Source organism: Choristoneura fumiferana, chromosome 12 (genome assembly GCF_025370935.1).
Source record: "Choristoneura fumiferana chromosome 12, NRCan_CFum_1, whole genome shotgun sequence".
NCBI classification, from domain to species: Eukaryota; Metazoa; Arthropoda; class Insecta; order Lepidoptera; family Tortricidae; genus Choristoneura; species Choristoneura fumiferana.
Genome location: NC_133483.1, coordinates 18,155,241 through 18,182,627, shown reverse-complemented (window position 1 = coordinate 18,182,627; position 27,387 = coordinate 18,155,241). Strand labels below are relative to the sequence as shown.

Here is a 27,387-nt window from a genome sequence, read left to right as displayed (position 1 = left end):
TCTCGGAGCAAGGCTATGATAAACGGATAGGTAGACAGGCACACGAGTAATTCTATAAGAGTTCAGTTTTTCCTTTTGAGGTACGGAACCCTAAAAAATAAATAAGTATGTTTAAAATTCATAAAGTTGTTTTCTATGTAACAGTTTCATTTTTAAAATATTAAAATATGCTTAAAACATAAACGAGATGTGGTTTTCTGCTGCATGCAAGTGACTCTAGCTGAACTGTCTTGTTGTTGTATACTTATTTACTCATAAACTTCCTAATGAAACGAATTTGACGTATAGTCACTGGTCTACCATTAATTCCATCTAAAGCCCATTAAGCTGTCGATGGTTTACAGCTGACATTAACATTGACCGGGGTCGCTGCACTTTACCTAACGCCACACATGGTCAGCCATCTTGATGACGTCACTGCACCTTAAGCAGAAGTGTCAGTCGAGTTGTTTTGCAGTAATGTTAGCACGGGCGCAAACAGATGCAACGCGCGACTAGCTTTTTGATTGGCTTCAAAAAAGGAAGTTTATTTTTGTGTTCTTAATGATATCTTAAAACGAATTACCTGCGAAATTATTTTTATTTGTATGGTAGTCTAAGTATCACCAAGAAAGGACTCGATGATGTAAAACGGTAATCCCAAGAAAACCAATACAGATTTCAACGTTTTTCGTGTAGCAATGATTTTGTAAACTTGATTGACTGAAACAGCTCGAATCTAAATCATTTCAAAGTTGTATGTAAAATGCCAAACTTATAGAAAATTGCAATAAGGTTTTTTCCCTATTTTACGTAAGCAAGTCAGTCATTCTTATTTCCTTTTAATTAACTGGACTGTCTAGAAGTAGAAAAATATAGAATATACATTTTTTTGTGTGGGTATGTTTTAACTTTTATATGTATTTAATATGAATATAACACGTTGATGAACAGTGCTGAATACCTTATTAAATGCTTTGTTCGTTCATGCTATAACATCTTAAAATTTTATGCATTTCCAAGGCGTGTCACAACAGAGATTCGTATTTTCCTTCAGCTTTCGCCGCTGCGATAAACATTTATATCAGATTCAATTTAAACGATATCGATTTCAATTGAATCCTCCCTATGCCATTAATAACTTCCCCTGTGGGACAGAGGCACAAAACACTTACAACAGGAGATGGTGTGCATATACAGTAGTAGGTACCTGCCACGCCACATATCTGCCACAGCGGAGCGTGCAAAAGTATCTGACACGTGGCACCTCCTACCGGCCCTAGAAATAGAGTCGTATCAGATATTTATGCACACTTTGTTGTGTCAGATATTGGTGCTGATGAATTTACATGCAATGAACACATTGACCATGACCATACCATGAGTTTGTATTAAGAACATAACATTTTGTCATAATTAAGCAGAAAAAAATGTGCAGAAAATGTGCAGATGTGCAGAAAAAAATGTGGTCCAAAGAAGAGGTAAAGTTTAAATTTTTTGAACTAAACTCATCCACTTACCTGTCTGCTATCATAGTAGCATTGTATCTAAATAATCCTACTATCTAATTTTATGAATTAAATTCGGGTTTTGTTCCGCGTACCTTGATTTATTAGTAATGACCGCGATAGTCTTAAATACTGAATCCTATTATCTGCTTTTTTGCTCTCGTAACTGCCAACCAATTCTGTTAGTGTCTTTTTTAGTCTATTTCCCAAGAAAATAGAATCTATAGCTTTCCAAGGCGGCTATAAAATCTGCTTTTACTACGAGCTCATTATCTTAATTTTGTGTTTAACCACACAATTGCAGTCTTAAGGGATGACCTCAGTTCAAAAAGTTAGACTATAATGGCAACTCCCGTGGTAAGTGCTTCCAGGACAGAGGTTACGTTAAACTTTTTTGGATTGTGCTGAATACAGTATAAAATAAGTAGAGCTAGTTAAAGTTAAATACTTATGCGTTGAACTCCTCGGATTTTACTCTGAATTTATTTTTCTGATTAAATTATTAAGCGCCAGGTCGATACAACTGGAGGCTAAAGGGCCAGCAGCTATCTGACGAAACTGAGAGAATACTGTTGGCCTTTTGGGCACTATGTGATAGGGCTACTTAGAAATTGTTTTTTTATTATTATTTATTGTGTATTGTATTTTCAACCTTCATAATATCAGTTGGTCTCTGCTTTAACTTCAAATATATAAAATTTTACGAAAGATATATTTAGGATGTATATCTTAAGTAGTATTTGGAATTACGTTAGTCAGAGTCAGAGACCCATTGTAACGTAGTTCGAATGGGTTGGTTGATTAATTTAATATGCTTTTATTTAGCATGTAGTTTTCAAAATCTGGTTTTATCTTGCTTGTTTGTGAACTGGTTTAACAAGTCTCATCCTAGTGTAGAAAAAAATCAAGATAATTAGCTGTTAGGCACGTACGAGTACCTTTATAATTTGATTTGATGATATTATAACATAGATAAAAAAGGTTATAACAGTTATAAAAACTACTACTACCTAAACTATTACTAAAATAATTATAGTCAATCGTATTAGTAGTTAAGGTATGCTTAACATGTTTCGAACAATTCCGTGATTACTTGCCAAAGTAGGCTCAAACAGAATCAGTTGGCACTGGTGGAGTTGGATTTGGAACCTCGGATTGGTAAGAAACATATCGGGCATACCTCAACTACTAGTACATGTGAGTGACTCATGTTACTCATTAAAGGATAGCCAATCCCTAGTCACCAAAAAGTTGCTCGTCTACCTAGAGTGTCGCAAAAATGGAAGAGATCCCTTTAGGGGATAAGTTCGCCTTTGTAGATCTCTTTGTTTTGTTAACTGTTATTTTCATATGTTTTGCGTACAATTAAAAGTTATATAATACAAGGTAATTAAAGGGGTAGGTAGGTATATTTATCTGTTCTATGTAAAAAAGTCTAAAATAAGAGTTAAACCTATTAAAGTCAAGTTTAAATTAATCTAACCAATCTTCATGGTTAGAAACGTAAATCTAAAAAGATATAAGCTTCTTAATCTATGTAACACTGACCTTGTATTTGCGATTTGCGCGAGCACACGTCTAACCGCATTAACTACACAGATTAAATACACTGACACGCTAGCCTACACAGCCGCACCGGTGACACCGACTTGCTTTATTATCTGTGGCACTTAATTTGCGGCCAAAAACGACGTGACGTTTCCTAGTTTTTTTTTATATACACCTAGCTTTATTTTGATTAACGCACTTTATTAAAATAATATAGTTAAGAGTAAACACCTTTCTCATTCATACTTGAAATTTAAATGAAACAAATCTGCGTTTACAAGTCAATTTGTGACGAGTATAACGGTTAATAAGTCATAACAGTCATTAAATATTTAAGGAATGTTTATTTCGCATAATTAAAGTGCTTAAAAAAACAATTACTTATTGTTAATTACTGCGATTAATATCTTGATATTACCGGTGTAAACACAACAAGGCATTTCAAAACTCTTTGTTACTTAAATGCGTTCGGTAGTTTCCGTTAAATTTTTAAGTTTGGCAGTATGACAGTAATTTGAGGAGCAAGTAGATATAATTATCTAGTAGCTCTTGATATTACTCCTGAAATGGTTCGTTAACGGTTAATGAACTTTAAAACTTGATCTCAAAACTCACTTTGCGCCAGCCAGTTTTGACATCGGCACCAAGCGATAGATGCGAGTGACGTACAAATTGCATTAGTTTCGCTATACTTTGTATACTTAACAAGTTGCAGTTTTGTTCTTTGGCGTACGACATAGTTAAAATTCCAATCGGTTAATTATATTGAAAAAACTTTAAGGAAAAACAGATATTGTAAAGTTTTCAGTGAAAGAATTTTTAGATTTAGTTCAGTCGTTCCTAAAATTGCCTACATGGCGGAATCAACTAAGTACAACTTATGAACCATACTGAAGTGTAGATACCTACGTAGAAAAGCACTTTAAGGCATCCTGAAATACAACGCTGCGTCGTAAATTTCTAGAAAGCAACATTACTTAAGTACCTAGGTACTTGAAATTCTTCAGCACTTGCAAGCACATCTCGGTTACATTTCAGGTTAATATTTATACTCGTAGGTTCTAAAGAAGCTTCCCAAATATCTCGTATTTATTCTCGGTAGCCTGTATTCTCAAGGGAAGATTTCTCAAAAACTATACTTACGAATTTAATAATACGTAGGAGTAAAAATTTAAAATTGGCCTTTCTATTTAAATACATGGTTTAGCCAAAATTAGTTTCGCGGCAATGCGCTATTCCAACCAATATATAACTAATAATATACTGAGATACGGTGTCACTAATTCATTACCAACTGTATATTATGTAGACGAAAAACTTAAGTACCTAAATGACCTGTTGTAGGTATAAGCAGTGCACAGAATGAGGGCTATCGTTTTTTTTCTCACTAGATGGCGCACTGTTGCGTGAGGTTTTTAAGTAAGTATGGCTTTCAAAGTCTGTTATAACGGGCGTGAAAACAAAGTTTAGATTAAAATCATATTTAATACACCTTAAAACCTACCATAAAAATATCGTGCAACAGTATAGACATAGTAATAAACAAAGGTTTCAAAGACAAAACTTCAAAACACAGAATTCATTGCCCCGGAACGCATATTTGCCATAATTAATTTCAGATATTACAAAATATTCACAAAATTATTCTAATTAAAAATAAACCCGCGTAGCTCACTCAAAACCTATGAGATTTGACATTTCGAGACTTCACGCTACACTAGCGCCTCTAGTGGCGAATTCATTCGCGATAGCCCTCAAAGTTATTTTTCAAATATGGAACGTCGACTTATGTATACGAACATGTTACTACAACATTCGATAGTTCTTTTACTTCAGTTTTTACCTAATACATCTATTGTGATGACCTGTGTAGAACAAATAAATACAATTTGAATGTATTGGAACTCTGAAACTGTGCTTGGCGAGTGTGATTTGCCTAAACATCCAGAAACAACCAACTTTAAATCCGCCTTGTTGACAAAAAAAACAGTCGCGTAGCGTGAAGGATTAATTTAATTAGACAATATAATATAACGTATTATTTACCTGGGATCAACATTGCACCGCACAACAATGGCTCAGCCTTGCAGCTTTTTGAGAATAACACTTTTATTATCAATATATTGGTACAAGTGTGGAACGCACAATGGCAGTTTGCGCCAGACAAGACAGTATTTGCTTGTATCAACAGTGTTACAAAAACACGTGACGTGTCAACGAAAGGTTTTATGTTGTTAGGCAGGATGCGGCAGAATGCAATTGTAATAAATGTATTTTAGATTTTCTATCTAGTCTTCCAAACAGACGTTTCTGACTATCACTACTTGAAGAACGAATTTATGGCCTCTTGTATTGTGCTGATGGTTTATTACTACATAGAATATACCTAGGATAGGATATACCTTTCACTACCTAACGCAATTTTGCATCAATACATTACGGAAAGATTTAATGATTTTATTCCGACACTTAAGACTCCCTTTCAAGCTTTAAATTTCTTAGAAAAGCCGTGATAATAGTAACTATTCTACGTCATTTAATAATTTCAAAACGTCTTCGACAGACCCGCTCTCATGCTGTAATAATTATACAAAATTATGTAAAACGGGACATACCTAAATGATTAAATTGGATTGGATCGGCACAGAAAATGTGCAATGTCTACATGCAAAGAATGTGTCCGTGTTAACAATCATAAACCGTTTTATAATCGACAAACAATCCGAACACAGAGCCATAAACAGCTGATAAATGATAATTAGAGTAATTAAGAGAGCGGATGGCTTCGTTTCGGCCTGATTGTGCGTTGGCTCACACGCGTGTACCTAGCTATGTCATAAAGTGCTAAATAATTAACGCAATTAAATTACAAATTATAACTGTGGATTTATTGCGTCGAAGTTGAGATGTTAACATGTATATTATAATTATGTCATACAGACATGTGCAGTTTTAGCGTAGAAACAAGTTAAGTATTGTAGCTTTTTGATATGGGCATCCACAGAGTGATCTTCGCAGGTTAGCTGGCAAGAACTGGATGAGACTGGCCGAGGATCGTGCTCAGTGGCGTGCAACTGGAGAGGCCTATGTCCAGCAGTGGACTAAGATAGGCCGATGATGATGATGATGATGATCCACAGAGTCGCCCTGACTGAACCAATCAATGAGATGTCTTAGTTTGAATTGTTCGGATGGGTCTAAACCAGAAGTTCCCAAACTTATTTCGCCCCCAATTTTTTTCACCTTAAAAACCTCAATAACATATGAGTCTCGCCTAATGAAGGCACAAAGGTGAAGATTCTTTCTGGGCCTCTTACCGCCCCCTCTAGGCCTCCAGCGCCCACAAGGCGCAAAAGACTGGTCTAAATTTTAAAGACAAAAGTAATACAGTTCGTACAGTAATTATTATAATAAGTACTTAAAATATCTTTGATGAGTAGAGTAGTCTCCTGTTGAATTTATGTCAATGTGGTTTTAGAATAGGCCAGAGCCGTCCCTTCCCGTGGGTGTCGTAAAAAGCTACTAGGGACCTGTACGGCTACAAGAAATTAAATACTAAGTAATTCGAAAATCAAAGTTCGTATCGTACCGCCCCGCTGACGCTTATGTTATTTAATACGAGAGTGAGAGGGACGGTACGATACGAATTTCGAATTTCATAGAAGCTCTCCAGGATTGACTTCTTAGCGACACCGGGCACTACTTATACTCTTAACTGTACCTACAGAAAAGGTAGTGCTTATTTCTGCAACATACATTATAGACATAAAAAAATATTATTACGTTACTTCTAAGTAACCTACTCCCCCTGGTTCATATCAATAAACTACCTTTTTACCCGACTGCCCGAAGGAGGGTCATGTTTTTACCTTATTCATTTAAAAGCTTCGCTAATGTAGTTCGTTTAATTCGCTGCGTGCTCCCAACACGTATTAATTCTACTATTTTCGGCAACTGTCATTTTAAAATGTACTCTGTACGTGTAGTTACTATTATCTACCTTACACTATTGACAAATGTATCCTTTATTCTATTCCTCTTTGACATACCCCTGTAACAAGTACGTAAATCGTATAAAAGCTATTACAAAACGTGTGTATCAGTATCAAAGTAAACAGTCCACCGACGACACCCTATTGTGTCGCAACGGTATCGCGATGATGACGTCCGCATGCGCACCGCTCTCGTTTACCATTGTAGTGTTTGTACTGCAACACTACCCACATATGAAAATTGTAAAATAATGGGAAGAGTACCGTAATAGAGGCAGACCGAAGAGGAGATGGAGGGACGACTTAGATGCCTATAATGTGGGATGGAGGGAGCTCGCCTTTGATGGCAGGAGTGGAGCAAGAGAGGAGAGGCCTTTGCCCAGCAGTGGGACACAAAAATAGGCTAATCAAAAAAAAATATTACTAGAAGGGGAGCGACAAAGTTCGCATACTCTTCGCAAGTCATACAATAATTTTGTCTGAATCATCGTTTGTCCCACTTTTCAAATTTTTTTTCCCACTGAAACCTTAAATTTTTCTGAATTTTTTTAATGGTCATTCTATAGAAAACTATAGGTTAGTAACCTTGAAAACTATAGGTTTGTTTTATAACACTTCTGAACAATCATTGGATTCAGAGAAAAAAGATTTTTTATGAAAATCTATCATTCTGACAAACATTAGGTACATTCGGACTTCCAATAAGTATGCGAGCAGATAAGGACCCACAAAAATTTTCATTTTTATTAGACCACTATAAGCTGTAACTTGACCTACGGCAAGTTAAATAAAAGCTTGTAAAAACTCAACCCTGCTTCTTGTTGTTAAGTACCCTTCTTTGTCATGTTATGATAATGCCCCAGTGATATCCGTAGACTCTGAACGAACTTTTTCGTTTCATAAATGGGTACAAATTGTCGTTTTTATGCACCCATTAGTAATTATATAAGTAATCCTTTGTCTACGTCACAAGGAAACTTCTATGCCCAAATCCATGTTGATTTTGCACTCTCTTAAGCTATGGAACGATATACCCTCGTCCCTTGTCCCGAAGGGAATCTTCGTCGGTGGCCTCGTTCAGAGAAATTGGGGTTATCACTGACACCTGTAGCAAAACGTCTGTTTTTGTGTCATATTTCATATTTTGTCTATTTAATTAAGTATCTGTTTAAATGTATGATTTATTGTTTAAAGTTTTCTATTTATTATTTATTTTTAGACTTTCTGTTTTTCTTTCGACTATTAATTAATAAATAATAATTTCGACTGTTTGCTTATCTTTATAAATTGTCTTCTCCTATCCAGGTTAGCTGGAATATATCCCTTACTAGAGATAAGTTTGCCTTTGTATTTTGTTCTGTTAACCTACCTGTATTGTTAATAAGCATTAAAGAGTTTAAATGTATAGATATACATTACATTATTATTATATTGTCATCAATAACTATGCACAATTTCAAGTTTCGTATCTATTCTGTGGTATCGTGTCAATACACTAAGGTAAAAGTACGAGTGCTCCTCACTGTCTCAATATTTGGCATCTTTAATCTTATTTAATTGGCAATAGAGATGACAGCAAGGGTATCAAGCACTCAGACGTTTACCTTAACAAGTGAGTGATCAAGTTAAAAAAACAGACACCTAGATGGTTAAAAGCGAAGCTAATAAAAACATGTTAATGAAGGGCGTTTATCCGATCCCAGATTATCTAAAGAGGGTGTGTAAGAATTTTATTTAACAGTCGTAAATTCTTTATCTTTCCTTGCTCCAGCAGGGTCATGTAAGATAAGCAATTTCATTATAGAGTCTTGTTTTGACAGTTTGGGAAAGGACCGTCTAAAGTCGTTACGGAGGACGTTTTAATAAAAACGTCGTAAACAGGAGTTGTTTATGGTTGTTACATTTAACGAGGCTAAGACTTTTGACATTTTCATCATTGTCTGGTTCTATTTTAATAATTAATAGTCCGAATGATGATGATGTGATCCGGCAGACTTTGGCCAAAATCGTACCACCCTCTTGCTCTCGTATTATATAAATATAATATTAGCGCCAGAGGGACGGCAAGATAAGAAGTTCGAATTTTGCACTTCGTAGTAAGTATAGGTCAAGCTTCAACACCGTCGGTGTCGATCATGTGCATGCGTAGCTTACCCGTATGCAGCCAATCTTTTAAGAGAAGATCCTCACACAATGCGGGTACGTGAGCAGACCGTTTATAATTATGATGATGATGATGATGATGAATGGTCTGAATAGTTTTTTGGATCTACGACTCACGTAGCTCCGGCCTGTAGTTTATTTATTAGTGTCTATGGGCTGTTATATCAGTCAATTAAGACTTGAGAGGGGTGGGGGCAAACCTCCCTTGTTCGAGCAAATATTATTTCTGCTTATATTGGGCGTTGGAAGGTAGGTATGTGAACAGATGGGACTGCCCGTATATAAAACGCTGTTGTGCCATCTCTAGTGGGATGGTCAAATAATGAAGTATTTCCGTGAATTTAATTTTGTTTTTATTTCTTATTTTATTTTACTTATTGTAATTTTCTACTAACAAAATGTTTAACAAAATGAGTCATAATGTTACTTGAATAAATGAATTTAATTATTAATATATCAGCTTTGAGATGAGGATCACAATAGTAAGCAAAAATTATGTTTATGTTACTTTTACTTTTCACCTTTGGTCAGTGGTGATCTTATGTAAGATTCAAAAGGGGAAGCGAGTTCATCCGACTCTTTTTGTGTTGGTAATTTACTATGGCATTGTCGTCAGACTTCTGTAGGTATACGTGTCCGGTTTCAAGTGATATCACCGTGGAATTTAAAGTTAACAAAATTAAGCAAAAAAAGTATTAGGAGACACAGGTAGGGCCCATTTTAAGTGTTAAATAACCTAATCAACATAGACCATGTCATGTCAAACTCAATATTTCATAAACGGCTAAACCGATTTTAATGACGCATAGTTAACGAAGGAAGTGTTCTAGTAAGCCAACTACTACAAGGAAACTTGCTTTCAAGCAAAAAAATTGCATCGGTCCATCCTTTTGAGAGTTACGATGCCGCAGACAGGTAGACAGATAGATAGACATTGGAATCAAACTCATAACACTCTTTTTTTGCGTAGGGGTTAAAAAACTACAAAAAGTACTGTTATATCTACCGAAGACGTACTTTCAGGAAAATCAAATATTAAAGATACATACTCGAATAGACTATAAGTATAGTAAATGCAATCAGTTCGAAATATTTAATGTGAGTGAACGAACGTGAAAAGGTGAACTCTACCTTGAGCTTTTGTGGCACAGGCTCCATACATTCTTTATAAGATTTGGATAGCAAAAGAGCAAAGTGGAAAATTCGAACGTTAAAAATGCATTTCACAGCCGAATGCCTTTTAAGATTGAAGCTTTCGAAATTTTTGTTTGCCTATATACCTATGTGTGTTCAGCCTTTTTGTATTTGCTTCCGCATTTAAAGGGTGGTCTGGAAGAGATAGCTTTTAAGCGATAATACCGCCTATTGCCTACCTTTTTTGGTTATTTCACTGTATTCATGTGTGGTGTTTTATAAAGAATATTTGTATTGTTTTGTATCGTTTGTAAGTCGAATTAACAAATAATACAGTCTTGCATAATTCTCTATCCTCCTGAGCCCTCGCGTACTTTATAAAGGACCAATTAACACTAAGAATAACGGCCGAATGTACTTTATAAAGTACAAATTGTTCATTGAATAAAGAATTCTAAGAATTTCAAAATAATATCCAAGATAATAAAACAGGTCAATCACGTCTAGATCTTAGGCACTAAGTTTGTGAAAAAAAGTCAAGACTCAGGAGGCTATTGTGCAGTTACGTAATATTGCAAAAAAATGCCTCCCTTTACAAAGTTACTTTGTTGAATTTTTGGTGATGTAAAATGTAATTTATAAATTGGTCTTATTTGGTATGTACGGAACCCTATAATCTGTTTGGGCTGACACGCACACGGCCGGTTTTGTACATCTACATAATGCACAAGTAAACCAAGAAAGTTTACACGAAATCTATCAAATAAGAGTGTTTATTTGTTCATCCGAGTTACAGAATCGTTTTGATTCTCACGCGCATTGTATAATGCGCGTTACTTAACCGGCGTTCAATTAATAATTATACTTATTGTTGCGCAAAGTTCATTCAAGGTTCGAGGCGTGCGACGGCGCACAATGGCTGTTTTTAGACGATCGTGATACAGTTTTACAAGAGGCTTGGTAATTGGTTAGGCTATAGGTTAGGCGAAATAAGGTACAGATGAATCGTAGGTCACCTTAATTTCATGACCCTTTTCTTTTATTGCATCTTATAAAATAGGTACATAATTTTAGATCATCTTTTTGTTTTTTTTTGGGTTATTTTTGTTAAGTAGCTCTACGAGAGTCCAACGAGGCTTGAATTCAGTACACTTGTTTCAACTTGCCAAGAAAAGGGTTAACCCCCGAAGCAAAAAGAGGGGTGGCAGTTTGACGTGTCTTGTGTCTGTATGCATCATAGCTTCCAAACGGGCAGACCGATATTGATGTTTTTTTTATATCAAATAGCTGGCAAACGAGCATGCGGGTCACCTGATTGTAAGTGATCACCGCAGCCCATAGACATCTACAACATTATTAGGACTGCGGGTGCGTTGCCGGCCTAAAAGGGGGATAATGGGGGAGGGGAGTTGGGCCTCCGGATCTCCCACTCACCGTACGAAACACAGTAGCAAAAGTACTATTTCACGCCGGTCTTCTGTGGGAGTGTGGTATATACTAGTAACCCGGTCGAGCCGGCCTATTCGTACTCCATTATTATTATTATTTTTTCTATTTTTTTCTGTAATTGTATACTGTAGTTTTTAAGTATTTTATTTGTAATTATATTATTATGAAAAAATGACTTTCTGCCAAGTTTCTTGCGGCGCATTTTTCTTGGCAATGATGGTCTTTCCGAAAGCGCTGAGTTTAAAAAATGACGTGTAAAAGTGCCCATTGCGGCCTATTTACTGAATAAATGATTTGAATTTGAATTTGAATTCCAGCCAGCAAGTGGTTACAGTGAGGCTCTACCACATTTTTTTTTTAATAAGAAGCTAGTTTAATCGATAGAGTTCTTAACTAACTTTCAGCCTAGTTCTTTTGTAGTAAATTAAATTTATTTATTTATTAAGGAGAAGCAACAGCTAAAAACACAAGATATGTAAGTAGTAGGAATAGCAACACAGAGCCAATTCCAGGATCCCATCCCACAGATAGTCTAGTTAACATGTTTAACTTAAACGAGGTGACGCTCACCATATCCAACGACACACCATGCCAAACAAAACAAAGGTATCCGTTAAGAGTCAATTCAATTCCCTGTCGGCTTGGCAAATGATAAAGTTTACAACTAATATTGTTGATGGATGCAGTCATCAACATACACGTAGTGGGTATCGATCACAGAATAAATTATAAGAGGAATATAAATGTCATGCGAACTTAAAATATAACCGAACGAACGTAACGAAGATCACTGCCCACATAAAATATTGGTGATAGTTCAAAAAAAAACTTACCAAAAACTATGAAAATATTTTTTTACCCGTTTGAAGTCGGTGCCTCAGAACGAGTCAGTAGGATCGGTAGAAGCCCAATAGATGGTATATTATTATCTAAGTAAAGTAGACGACTATAGCTCCACTTCTGCTGGCTCGTCCTGAGGCACGACGGTCCAGTGGAAGGCGGGTATAATATATTCTGTCGATTTCGAAAAACAAACTTAATCAACGTTACTTTGTCCTGCAGAAAACTATTACGCAACACATAATAAGGAGAAATTTATAACGCAGCAGAAAAAGCACGTAGCTTAGGGCAGGGCAGTGGCAACTATCGCTGGTTTTTGTGTTTTTGTCGGCGTCTTGCAGTTTCGATTGGATTGCACCGCGGCCGTGACGCGCGGTGCAGAAGGTCAGAGGAATGTTATTTTGATATACGTAAGATATCATTACCTAAGTATAATAGTTACTATAATTAAGTCCTAGCTTCACACAAGAGGAATGAAACCGATTCTTATACTTATCTCGCTGCATTTACCTACTCGTGCGCTTGGAAGTGGAAGAAAAAATACCTGTCAGTCGAATCTGTACATTGATACGAAACTAACTAAACTAAGCTTTAACAAAACACACTTATGGCTGGTTCACATTATTCCTGTAAAATCGTGCTAGTAGTGATACATTGCTGGGTCACAATCCAAACGACGTACACAAGATCGATCGAGCACCGCAATGTCATGCTACATAACGGTTTTACTGGAATAATGTGAACCGCGCATTACTACACCGCAGATCGGCAAGCGCAGCGTATCACGTCCACCAATGAGATAGACGGGTGAAATGGTCAAAACTGCGGTTTCCCAGTGGACGCAGGCGCATCCAACCGAAGTGACGAAGGTCTATGTCCAACAGTGGACGAAAACCCCTTAAATAAAAACAACCTTGTTTAGACTACAATAGAGCTATTCACCAGGTTGATGTATATTAATTTACATGTCACGATTAATTACAGTTGCTGATCTATTGAGATTATTTTAAAATATTATATTCGAACCTTGTTTCCAGTTTTCTGTACTAGGAAACGAGTTTTGCAAATAATATTTACAAATTACTTTTCAGTTATCAGATGATTCGTGTCTGTATGGCAACCAATGCCGTGCGAAACACGGTTTTGTAAATTATTTACAAAACAATTGCTCAGAAAACTTGTTAGAAATAATTGCAAATGACGGATTGTTTTAGGAAGAAACAACAATATCCTTGGAATTGACTACCTATACTGGCACGGAGTCGAACAATTAGGTATGTACTGTATATTTTACCTTAGGGATAGGTAACTTTAATACTATACGAATAAATAATAAGTCTGGAATTGTAACTGCGTTATAAAAATGGCCTTCCGTGTCCTAGTAGGCAGGGCTTAAAAGCGTGTTCTGCGCGTCATTTGACTCTTATATTATTACATAACGCGAGTAAACCAATCCCTGGTTTCTTTCTGGATTTTAACCAATCAACAAGCACGTCTATTTGCAACCTCGAAAATGATTTGTATTTGAATCATAAGTCGTTTTGGTTTAAGGTATGGTCACTTTTTGTTTTACGCTTCCTGACTTATTATTTATTCGTAGCTTTAACCCCTCGAATGTTCTGACACAGATATGTGCCAAATTTAAGGCTACCCTATTGTTTTTTTTAAATCAGCAGAATTTGTGCTTATTAAAACAGATGTGACTAGAATTCAGTTTTTTTTTAGTTTCAACATACCTACCAGGCGTTAATAGCCATTTTGTATTCTGCTTGACTAGTGGTATTATTTTGCGTTTGAACCATCCTAACTGACTTAGAAAAGTTGAAAATACCCCAACATTTTCATTTCAAAGTTCAATATAGTGCCGCCAGAGTTAATTGTAGGTTTTGGTAAATAAATATTTTCCTACATTGATCGATGTTCACAGTGTACCTACCGCATCAATGGCACTAACCTCCAACATTAGTTAATCACAGTAAAAAAATCCCGAAAAACCTTTACAGGGGTGTGCAAATTAATTCTATCACCTGTTCAAATACGCAAAACAATTTTAAGACGCCTTTTATACTTATATTATTCGCCACCTGTCAATTTTAGAGATGCCAGCTGCGTAAATGTAAATTTCTTAAAATACGGCGAGTTTGTTGCTGAATTTAGAATGTTTTTATCATATTTCAATAAAAAAATTATTTGAATAATCCCCATAGCCCGACTTTCTTGTAGTGCTTAAATAACATATATAGCGTCGTTAGTTTTATAACATTAGAAATTATTTAAGTATATTTAAAGTTCACTATTCATTCAATGTTCAGAGAGAGAGAGAATTGTAACGATAGTTGAAGTGAATAATAACAATTTGGGAGAGGCATGTCCAGCAGTAGACGTCTTTCGGCTAACATGATGATGATGATGATTCATTCAATAATTTGTACTTTATTTAGTACATTTGGCAGTTAGGTCTTAATATTTATTACCTAGTTCTTTATAAAGTACGTCAGGTATCATGAAGAATAGAATTTAGTGGAATTTTAGAATAAGAAATTACAATAAAGAATTTACATACAATATAAAAACAGAACTAATTATTTCGGAATTAGATTTTATAGAAGCGTAAATAGCCCTGGGAGGTTCTATGCCTAATGATGCTGGAAAGCTTAAGATGAAAAATAAAATGACTTAACAGCTGTAACAGTACTTTTCCCATTAGTTTTGTTGCGGTTGACCTAAAGTCACAAATATAAATAACCATCGGAAATGTTTAAGAGAACAGGTTTTAGTGCCACCGTCGCTCTTTGTTCAGTTTTTCTAAATAATTAACATACAATGGTCGAAATATAGCAGTTCTTTATTACTCAGTACCAAGTAAAGTGAATGATTAATTTTATTTAATAACTCACAGCTGTAATAGGTATTGTCGTAAGATTAAAATTAACTTGTGATAGTTTTCTGGTTAAAATCGTTATAAACCTACTATAACTTATTTTCAGATTTTTTAAGCCTAGAAGAGGGACGATTATTCGTATACCTACCCCTAATATCAACTCACTAACGAATATTCGTATTCGTTAAATCTCAGGATGGCATTCGTAAAGATGACCTTCTGCTTACCTATATAGTCGCATTTCTGCACGTTTACATTTTCCTGTGCAAGAAAAAAAAAGAAAAATGTTTTTGTATAAAACATCCACTATAGCCTCAAACAAAAGGTTTTTTTTTAACAGCTGGTAATCCTACCAAAAAAAAATGATGAAACCTAGCAATCTACGAAATAAAAGTTATTTGCAGTGAATTTTGATTACCTACTAAACGTTAATGAATAAAATAGCATTTTTTGCCATGAATTGATATTGTTAGCTATTCGTATTCGTAAAAGTAGTAGGTGTTCGTTGCATCACTGCTAATGTCCATTATTAGATCCTTCCATTACTGGATATATATGACATCACTTATATTGTCACAACAAACGTGTATTATATGAAGTAACTTCCAAGCAATGGCTTGTTTTTAAACGTAATCGTAAGAAAGATCTTGAGTCAGAATTTCCTCAGATTTGTGGAGACGATACGGCCGGTGGCGTGGGAAAGCTGATAATCTTACTTTCCTGTTTACTAAAATACGTTTTTCGTGCCGGTTTAGTTACATTTTAGCTTAAGTAGTACAAATAACTTGTCTTCACTGAAGGATAACATTACGTTTTATTAGACATCAACGCGCATTCTAGACGTAGCTCTTTTAATTAGGCCCCGCGTCCAAGTAGGTACCTACAGTCAGTGTTAAAAATATTATGAACTTATTCAAAGTTTCAAAAATATGTACCACAGACTCTTATTCCGACGCAATAAGGCTGTAGAACATATTTTTGAGGGGTTCGAATATTTTTGCACTTGACTGTACTAGGTGCAACCGTTTAATAAATAACTTCAGTTGTCACCTGTATTTAGTTATACAGACTGTGACCCAGAAACAGACATATTTATCCCGGAATTTGGTAGTTTCCGCGAGAGTAGGGTTGCTATTTCAAAATAAGTTTTTGTTAAACATTTCATTTAAAATACAAGTTTTTTGCTGACTGTAATTTTTGTTGACTGTACTTGCATTGTCATCTCAACTACATTTCCGTGCCAAATAACAATACTGGCCGGACTACAAAGATGTCACTGCCAGATTATGTTGTCACCAGATTTACGTAGGTACGCCAAATTTCAAGCTAATCCGGGCACGGAAGTGGGCCAAAAGCTTCCAAGATTTGATCCAATTAAATATTATAAACAAATTAGAGCAAGCTAAGGAAAAGGTTGTAATCAGGTAATCACAAATGAAAAGAAGAAGTTAATGGAGGACTGTTGCCTTGCCAAGTACCTACCTAATCATAAACAAATATTTTCTTACTATTTTTTTTTATTTAGTAAATCATCCAGGAAAATTGATAAGTCAGTCGAAGTCCAATCGAAAACTAGAAAATTGGATACGTTTACAAAATTTAGACTTAGGGTGACCTTACGCAGGACAGAAGATCGGACTGAACTCTAGCAGACAAAGTCGGGGGCATCAACAGATATGTATTTATAAACAGCAAGGCAGTATTCTATTCGGCTATAAACATAACGCAGGGTGTCCCTGAACTCGCTTCCTATTGCTAATGGCGGTCGACGCACGATCGCGTGACGTCATCGGCGCGGGCGCAGAGTGGGGGTCTACTCCCAAACCCAAGAGTGGAGCTTTAACCAGGAAAATTGCATAGTTCCCGCGGGTCGATAAACAAAATTTCGATGTCAGTTAAATTGATTTTAAATTATTTAAGTTTACTTTTTTTCGATAACCTATTATTAAATAATTTATTGAATCGCTTTACTTTGCGGAGGTTCATATTAATACCTACTACCTTATTACCTATTATAATTATTCATTATTGGTACTTATTATAATTTAACAAAAAAATATGCACTTAAAAAAGTAGCTATTTACTTACTTATCGTAGAAACATGCTCGTTAAATGGCAATGGTTTACGTGCACACAGCCTATACAACACAATACAGTCTTTGGTACAGTCATCATCACATATATTCGGAGCAGTCAACATGCACTCTATTCTCAAGGCATTAGAGTTATTGTTTCGATATTTTTGATAATCTTGGCCGCTCCGAAATATCTGATGTCCACTGTACCTACAATATATTAAAATTCTACTTTTTGGGGTTCAAAATTATAAAAACCCTTATAGTTTCGTCCTGTCCGACCATCTGTTGATCCGTCCGTGTATCACAGGCATTTTACTCAAAAATAACAAAACTTAATTGACGAAATTACGTTCCTTGTAGTCAAAATGAAAAGCAGAGCTATGCTCGGGTGCCAAAACTATCTCGGGTGATATCGGTCCCTTTCCTCCCTTGTTGATCAATTTATTATTTTTATTAAGTTTTTACATTTATTTTTAACTAACAAAACCATGGCATAGGTATATGGGGATTTTAATGCGTGTAAGAACCGCTAAATAATAATGCTCACAATGACACTAACGGGCTGTTTCACCACCCATTGATTAATTTTAACTGACGGATAAATGTGATGCCGTCTCCATCTATTCGAACAAATTTAATCAAACAGAGACGGCATCACATCTATCCGTCAGTTAAAACTAATCAATGGGTGGTGAAACAGCCCCTAAGACTCTAAATTGAAGAAATGAAGACTACGCAATAGTAAACAGAAACAGTGCAGTACCTAGTCGAGTCAGCACAAAAAATGCGAAGGACAATAATGATAGAGCTAATGACTGTAGAATTACTTTACATTATGGTTCATACAATATCATCATAACGAGTAATCATCGTGTAATAAGTCTTGCATATTTATAGCGGAAGTTGTCACATAAGTAAGATATCTTTGTATGCTTAAGATGGTAATCGTCCATCTTGTAAGTCCTGACAGACTCGCAAATGGCCAACCCAAAACCATTCACATACAACTTATTTTTATAAAGACCAGGAATAAATGAACTGAAACAGTTACTTTGCTCCCCCGTGACCTTATAATAGTTATGTTTATGCAAGAAATCTGTTCATGCAGTTCCTTTACCTCCACACTGTAAGATAAGAACACACACAAATCACACAGACCCATCTATCACCACCACCACACTACACTGACGCGTTTCGAGTGGACGATTTGTGTGTGTTCTTACAGTGCGGAGGTGGAAGAACTGTATGAAGACACATTTCTTGCAGAAACGTACCCACGAGTATGTAGCTATCATAAGGTCGCGGGTGAGCAAAGTAATTTAGTTCATTGATCTGGACCTCCGCAAAGTAAATTATTTGATCTTTAGATTTTGTGAGAACCATATAGTATAATTTTCTACAACACTACAACTAACATCGTACTGTTCTGACAGTGAAAATTATACCTTATGGAAAACGCTAGTTACCTACGCGGTATTGCAGTATCACCGACGATAGGGTAGGGAGTTCTGGGACGAAGCGAAGCTGCTAGGCCGAAATTAACTGTAAAATCTTGATTTCAAATCACCATTATTGTATAAATAAAATATCGTCATAAACATAATGAAATCAGCAGGAAAAGGTGATTTGTGACGTGACAGCTTCCTGCGCACGCGCCGGCCCGGCCGCACCGTGCGGCTGCGCGGCGAGTGTGATCTCTGGGGTATATTACGAAACTCGAAAATCGAAGTTCGTCTCGTACCGTCCCTTTCACTCTCGTATTAAATAATATTAGCGTCAGCGGGACGGCAAGATACGAAGTTCGAATATGGCCTGCAGGGCTACTACGAAACTCGAAGTTCGTATCGTACCGTCCCTCTCGCTTCGTATTAAATAGTATAAATGTCAGAGGGACCGCACGACACCAACTTCGAGTTTCATAGTAGCCCTGCTGTTCATTGCGTGGCCCCGGCACACTCGCCGCACAGTGGTTAGCATGCAACACACGCAATGAACAGAAAAAAAAATTAAAAATCTCGATGTGCCGGTAGAGAGGTAGCGCGTACTCGTTACCAGTCCATAAAGTAATTCATACGTTTGTTTTGTCAAAAAGGTTGTAGGCACTTAAAGTACGTGATTTACATGTTTACAGCGCAGTGGGCAATAGCAAGTTTTTTTTATTAGATAAACATCTTTTTGTCGTTTGACGAAAAGGGTGTTGAAGAATTTTGATAAATTTCTTTAAAAGAAAAAGAAAAACTGTGTTTTTCTTTGTTTTGTTTTTTTTCAGCTTTGTATCACGTTAAATTAATAAAGAAAAAAATGTTTCCGTGCATATTCCCTATTATTAAAAACTCATGGAATGTACTCGAATTTATTACAAAATAGTTCGCTGTTCGCTTGTATATATACCGCTGGTCGCAATATTGAACAGGTATTTCATTAACTTTGCTATGGCACAAGTAATTCTTGACTAATTTACATCACGTTTAGGGACAGGGGGGCTACTACGAAATTCGAAAATCGAAGTTCGTATCGTACCATCCCTTTCACTCTCATATTAAATATTAGCGTCAGCGGGACGACAAGATACGAAGTTCGAATTTTGCACTTCGTAGTTTAGGGACAGGTACTTACAACGCGGAAACGCTTCTTACTAATTGGCATCACGCCACGAGAGCCTTATTAAGATACTGTTTAGAATTACAAGCAATAAAAAAAATCCATGGCTTGCATCCAAGAAGTCCTTTGTTACCGGCTTTTAATTAATTAAATGACTTCCGGCTATATATCATTCTTTTGCTATCTTTCAACCTTTCCGAAAAAAATTAGAATCTACTTGCTCATATGACAGGCCACACCCGGTATAGTTTAGTTTCTTATGTATTATTGTAACTGACACCACAAATCATACGATGCATGTTCCAATTTATAATGTTACCACACTCTCACCCGCGAAGTAATATTGTTACACATTAATTAAACTGTTTAATGGGTCAGTAGAACGCTCTTTCTGTTAATTAAAATCTAGAACGCCGTGTGCAAACACAGGTGTGTCTGTTTGGATAACTAATATTTTAAAACAAATGTTTTGAGCAACTCTAAACCATAGACCTGCAAAAATCGTCCAAGTATTATATTGCTTTATAGGCTCACACCTTTTGAGTTTTTCGAAATTGAGGAGGCAACAGTGGGATCAAATCCGCTTTAAACTCCATTTTTAACAATCAATTTACAATTAACAATACATCCAATGATCACCGACACTCGAAAACAACAAGGTATCGTTCCGAGTAAATCGAGTGTTAGTTTTAATTTCCTAACCGAGGGAAAGCAAGGCCGAGACAACAATGCCGCCGCCGGAAAGACGCGCCATTCATACCTTTGTTATCGAGATCCTTGATGTAGGGTAGCTTGAGATATAAAGCTTTTAACTGGCCTGCTATCGATGCTAATAACTGGGTATATAAGTAAATGTTGACGGTGCTTAGCGATGGAAAGCCGTGGTAGGTTCAATTAGCCCTTAAAAGCCGTGGTAGGGTTACTCCCTAAGGATTAACTCGCCTTTGCACAGTCAAATGCGAAAAAATGTTTTCACTTCTCATGCTCTTAAAATGTTACTTTAGTCTCTGCATTAGGGACTAGGGATTAAAGTTTTTTTTTTTTAAATTTACGTTGGAAACCCCTAAACAAGGTGTTTGTGAATGAAGGATTTTTAGGCGTGGAAACAACCTCCTCAAAATGACAAGTGTGCAAAATATAAAAAGCACGATTTAATTTCGTGAAACATAATTAATGATTACGAATATGAATCTATTCAGTTATATTCAGGATTAATTCATTCTATTATGCACACAATTTTTTTTGCTATTCGAATTTTAATCAGAATGGCCTGACCATGAGTCGAGCGTACGTTAAGATTAGAGGTAATATTGTAATTTTGAACAAAACAATGTTTTTTTCCTCACATTTAAAGTGAAAAGTAGAGTGTTTATCGCGAGACTAAACAACCATAATGCCACTCGTACTATAGCCAACAACAAACAAACATCACGTATCATTATGGCTTGTTTTAGTCCTTGTTGAACAATCTAATATCGTCGCTCGGCAGGCAAAAGTACTAAAGCGACACTTTGGGCTAAAATGAGTTATGCATATCACCAGAATCAGCGAATTTTTCTGCATCAAACTGTCTAGGTTTCAAAGTGATTGGAGCAAAATTTAACTTTTTTTTTGGCGCTTTAGTCTTTCAAAAAACGCTTAAATTTGGGAAGCAAATCACTTAATGCAGCATCACTTTCATTATTTTCATTTTAGTACTGTTACCTTTTTGCCATTTTGAGATTCACTGTCGTTCAGTCTTTTGCCATTTTTCTAGTTTACAAATGTTGGACGTTTAGTATTTTGTGCAAAAAAAAAGAAAATACCTTTGTCACTTTAGTAATTATGCCCTCCTTGAGTTGAAGTTTTATACACCTTTAGTCGTTTGGTTGTATTGATAAGAATTCATTTATAAGAATTTAGCTATTTGTTCTTAAAAACTAAAACATACGTTTGGCAATTTAGCCATTTTAACATATACAAAAGCATACAATTCAAATAGGATTAGCAAAAAAACTTCACGAAATATTAGATTTGGTGAAATTAGTCATTACCTTTATCGTGTATTAAAAAAGCGTTTAGTATATATACGTAGTAAAATATCATTGCAATTCGATGTTTGGTATATAGAAACATCATATTTTCTTAAGATTTATAACTTAATTTATAAATTATAATGAGTATTATTCCTTAAAACTTAAAGTTATTTTTATGTTGCCAAAGAATAAAAGAAAATAGTATGTATGTCTGTAAAGTCTTTATTGTACAAAAGAAAAGAAACACAACACAATTGACAAACTTTGAGATACTTGTACAAAGGCGGACTTATCCCTTTAAGGGATCTCTACCAGTCAACCTCAATAGTAAATCTATTTCAAAATTCAAAAATTATAATTTGATCGCTACGGTTCTGTTTGCATCAAATAAAGATGATGTTCGGCCCTATTTGAAATTTAGAGTAAGAAGTTTTAATTTGTTTTTATTAATGTTACATAAATAGCTTAAGTTTAGTCCAGTAGGCCCCCTCGAGTTGTCCCTGGCGCAAAGGTAGCCATCAAACTGGCCGCTTTACCACGTTGAATGGCGATAGACAATCTTTGCACCAGGGTACGAACCCGCGCGGGCGTGAGACCCCTTCCCGTAATTCGACGTCCCACTTCCCGAATGTAAACAATAGCCGAATAATTCTCCCGTTTTTTGACCGCAAAATCCACCGCGGATTGCCGCGGAGTGTTCAGCTGAAGCGCAAGGCGGCGAAAATACTGACGCACGTAACGTCCGACAGCAAACACTTCCCGTTCTGCCATGGCACTAAAGTTAAGCCATCTGGCCTTTTGCTGTCGGTTCGACAGAGGACCGGAGGCTCCAGAACGCAGAGGATGTTGGCGGATATTAAAGCCCTCTTCAGTATGTCAAAGAGAGCGTAGCGGCGCGGAAATTTTCCTGAACACCGACGAGAACTCAACGCGTGAAATGGCCAGGGTGCGTACCGGTGGCTAGGTATAACAACTTTAGATATATTATTGGTCGATATAACGTTCAGTGGGTATAATGAATTATTGGTATAATCTGGAATACGTAATACTATTATTATAATAATGTGTTGTGCCAAAAAAGTAGGTTAGGTTAGAACTGCGACCCTATCAAGAAACGAAACTGCCTGAAAACTAGGATAGGTTAGAATTGCAACTCCAACGATTTCATAGAGAAAACTAAATTATATCTACACATTATACTACTAAATACTTAATACTTATAGCATAATATTGTGAAATTATGTGTTATTTGTTATACCGACCATCTTAAGTCCTGATGGCCATTTGCTTCCACCATGGAGCCGCAGATGCATTTATGAGGCACACAAACATCGCAGCCCAGGCGGAGAGCTACTGCCACCCACAATGAGCCGTTGTCCAGAAGTATTCCCAAATGAGGAGCAAGCAAAGCCCATAACCACGCTCCCGCTTTGATTTTTGATACCGACTTCAGCCTGGCTAAATCCACTCTAGTGGCACACCCACCCACAAGTGCCAGAGCGTCTCTAGCCCCCACGACATCCCAAACTCGTTATATCAGCGGAGCCCGAGGCAGCGACGCTATTAGGTGTCGAGCCGTCCACCTCGCCAGTGCACCATGCACAGACGGAATGGTAACCCCATCTTCATGAGAATTTTTAATTTTAAGAGACAAGGCCACTATAATAACTCCATGTACTGATGTGAGGAAGACTGGCAAACCCACATTCTCCACACGCCGCAAACTGAGACCAAACTTGAACATTGGACTTGGTTGAATTTAGTAGTGACGGGCAGGCTTCCTCCAGGTCGCATTCTGTCCTTAAGACTATCGAGTCCAAAGTATATGAGGCCGGTGTGTGGGGGGCGTTCGCGTGTTAATGTCAGATGACTCGGTAGCACCTCCGGGTCTTGAGACGCTTGTGTTCTTGCGTACGAAGCATCCTCCCACGTCCCGCACGTTAACTTTCCCTCGAGAGCCGGATCGGTCCATTCAAGCCTTGCCGGTAAACTTGGAGGATGTGGTGCGAGCACTAGGGTCATTCCATAATGGGTCAGCCGTGAGCTTAGACGGAATTCGACCAGCTCATTTTCAGCTGGGTTTTGGCACACTGAGGGGGTGTGAGGTCGCGATCCACAACACGCACTTTCGTCACGGAACCCGGAAATCCTGACTGTGTCGTCTTGAAGTAGGATCTCAAGAACGCGTTCAATACTGGCGAGAGGGATGTTCTGTTGGGCGAGGTGAAAAAATACATTCCCACCCTGTACCTTTTTTACACCAGGTCTATCATTCTCCTTCTAACCTTGTCTACGGCGATTTTTACCCTCTTGGGTTCTTCTATTTTCCAAGAGGCCATTTCTAGTGCACTAGAGACCAGGAAGCGTCTATTTTGCTCGCCCAGGAACGTTTGAAGAGTATTAATACCCATCTCATCTTGACTCTGTTACGAATGTGTTTCGCAGTTCCAAAAATAACCAATTTTTTGGAAACCACTCCAATGGTTGTGTTCGGGTAAAACTTCTTCTTTTGACGTCACACTTGAGAGATACAAAGGAGACTGTATTGAACGTGTCCCTTGCGGATGAGCAATGAGTCCAAGCGTCCTTGCCCATATGTAACGGTGGTCTCGGTTTGCGGCGTGCGGCGGATGTGGGCTTGTCAGCGTTCCTCGGATCGGCACATGGAGTTGGTGGCCTTATCTCTTAAATTTTTAAATCTCATAAAGGTTACCATTTCGTATGTGGATGATGCACTGGCGAATGAGACTGGCGTCACTGCACGGGGCTCCGCAGATACAATGAGTTTGGGATGACGAGGGGGCTAGGGACGCTCTGGCACGGCCTATGAGTGTAACCACTGGGGTGGGTTTGGCCAGGCTGAAGTCGGCATCAAAAGTCAAAGCGCGAACGTCGTTATAGGCTTTGCCTGTTCCTTATTTGGGAACACCCTTGGACAACGACTCATTGCGGGTGGCAGTAGCTCTCCGCCTGTTTTTGTTTGTATGCCTCATAAATGCAGCTGCGGCTCCATGGTGGAACCGAATGGCCATCAGGGTGTGTTATGACCAGTGTAACAACTTTAGATATAATATCACATACATTATACCATCAATCAGGCCTACGCGTCTGTTCCAGACGAATTTTGGCGTGTTGCCTGTGCACAACGTCTTTGGTGGCTGACTAGACCGATGCGAGAGCGACATGTTCGTCCACATCTCTGACAAGAGAAGTCTGCGGATGTTGGTGCAGAACGGCCTTGGTTTCGTTTCTGTCTCTTGTCAGCAAGCAAGTGCATTGAGCCAGGCAAGCCTTCATCACAATACTTGCGGCCCTCCAACACACGTCTGCGCCAATCAGTGCATTTTTCGCCAGCTTTTCTCAGTCTAGGTGGTCAATTTTGAAGACGGCCATGTCTCACTTAGCGCAGTCCTTAAATCTCAGCAAAAGTCTCACGACGTTTCATTTGATTATACCATAGTACTGTTAGTGGCTGTTTCACCATCCATTGATTAGCGTTAACCGCCGGTTAAATGTGATGCCGTCTCTGTCTATTCCTACAAAACAAATAGAGACGGCATCACACCTAACCGCCAGTTAACACTAATCAATGGATGGTGAAACAGCCCCTTAGTATATTAATAGTTTGGTATATTACAAGTCCATGATATCGGATAGTTAGATCATGAGAATATAACAAATGTTGTTGTACCAATAGTGCATTATATTTCTTAATCGTTATATAGACCAATAATATATCTAAAGTTGCTATAGCAACCATGACGCATCAGTTTGTTACTCAGGTTTCTTACTTATTAGGTACTAATAAGTACTATAATGTTGAATGAATGAATAAATGATTTATTTGTATAAAATAGAAAAAAATTGTTCTGAAACTTTTGTTGAAATGCTAATTAAAGTTATTACCTACAGAATAAATTAAGGTATTTTACGTATTATTTCATCCTTAAACCTAAGCGTATGCTTTGTATATACACCAAAATACTAGGACATGATAATAATAAAAATACCTCAAAAATAATAGTGAAAAAAAACCTTTTGTGCATTTAGTTAGAAATCAGATGGTGCCTTTGTGATTAATAACCTTATAACATTAACAAAAGTCTAGTGTTAGTAACAGTTAACGTTAAGTTATTGAAATTTTAGCTTAGATGATTAATATTTATTATTATTAATGAATATTATTTATATAATTTCTTTTTCAGTAGGTACTTTGGAATATATTTTCCCTTGCGATTTGGTAAATCAGCATTACGAACAGTTTGATAAGAAAAAAAATGTGTGTAGTTAGTAAAAACATACTAAATTTATTGAGACGTAAAATCACATTAGTTAATTTGAAATATGACGTTTGAGGTAAATTTTTACGTTTAGTCTTTTTGCCTGATTGCATTTGCTCGATGACTCGGGGACAACTTACTAAAGCGACACTTATCTCCTAAACCAGTGGATTTTGCTATGAATTATTAAGACCTTATTATAGTCTATTAAATTATGTGTCATATATTCCTGGAAATTTCAAAATTGGTTGTCTGGTTCAAAAGTTATGATTTTTTTCGTAAAAAAAAAACTTTAAATCGCTCTCCTGTAAAGTTGACGAAGTGTCGCTTTAGTACTTTTGCCTGCCGAGCGACGAATAATCTATTCGAACCACTCAAAAATATGTTACCACGGCCTTATTACGAAGGAATAAGAGTCTGTGGTAAATATGGTTGAAGGGTTAGATAAGTTCATATTTTTGCTCTCGACTGTACTCTATCTGTGTAATCTGTATTTTTCCGTGAAAGAAAACTACTGCATTCACTTGAGAACTAAATGTAACACAGCTGTCGAAAATGGTTTACAAATTTTGTTACCACAACTTACATATACCTACTAAGAGTAAATAAATACACTTAACTACTACGGACTTTGCAAGTTTAACAAAGGCTTGGCAAAAAGAATTATTAATTAAATACTACCTATTTTTTCGCTGTCTAAAACCCAAACTTTCGTGATTGGAATCTAAAGCGTACCTCTGGAGAACAATAAAATACTGTGCAATTAGTTTAGTAAAGGGCTATAAAGAACGATTGGGACAGAACTAAAATAACAGTAAGTGTGAATGCAACGCTCTACAAAAAGTTGTATTGAAAGTCTTCAGTAGAGTGCGACAGTGTTCAAATAAAACGGTGTCCTCGGTCGCTTGTCTCTGGCAGA

At 36.8% G+C, this 27,387-nt stretch overlaps 1 protein-coding gene across 4 annotated transcripts in view; it reads right to left on the bottom strand.

Annotated features, from left to right (window-relative positions):
* LOC141433549 (uncharacterized) overlaps positions 1-27,387 on the bottom strand; it is a 68,837-nt gene that overhangs the window by 10,813 nt on the left and 30,637 nt on the right. The window contains exon 1 of one of the 4 annotated variants that reach the window (XM_074095637.1): positions 3,036-3,187. The exons of the other annotated variants lie outside the window; for them this stretch is intronic. The gene's annotated coding sequence lies outside the window, so the exon portion shown is untranslated. Of the gene's footprint in view, positions 1-3,035; positions 3,188-27,387 lie in introns of those variants that run through there. 4 annotated transcript variants of the gene reach the window in all.